This window comes from Penaeus monodon, chromosome 22, assembly GCF_015228065.2.
Source record: "Penaeus monodon isolate SGIC_2016 chromosome 22, NSTDA_Pmon_1, whole genome shotgun sequence".
In the NCBI taxonomy this organism is placed as follows: domain Eukaryota; kingdom Metazoa; phylum Arthropoda; class Malacostraca; order Decapoda; family Penaeidae; genus Penaeus; species Penaeus monodon.
In genome coordinates, this window is record NC_051407.1 from 15445814 (window position 1) to 15446182 (window position 369).

Below are 369 nucleotides of genomic sequence, written 5' to 3' on the forward strand. Positions count from 1 at the left end.
CTAATGGTGTAATTTTCTTCATCTTGGACCGTATCCCCTTAAAAAAAATCGATTTACACCAAAGAGAAAAAATACAAGAAATTTTAGATATTCTTTTTCTTACCGCTTCCCGTCTCTTTTTTTATAGGATATAATTTTCCTTTATGATGATAGCTACCTTTTTTTTTTAGGGTCGTAGCTCCTCGAGATGTTTTTATCCTGATTTGTTTTCTTTAGGAATTTTGGCGCCCTGGGAGTACCCGCGCGGGGCCATCTGTATTCATAGGGGTCGCGATCCCAGCTGGTTTTGGGGGGCATGGCGGCGCGAGAGGGATTTGGGCATTTTTATGTATATATTTTTTTTTCAAGGGGAGGGGGGAAGGGGGGAGG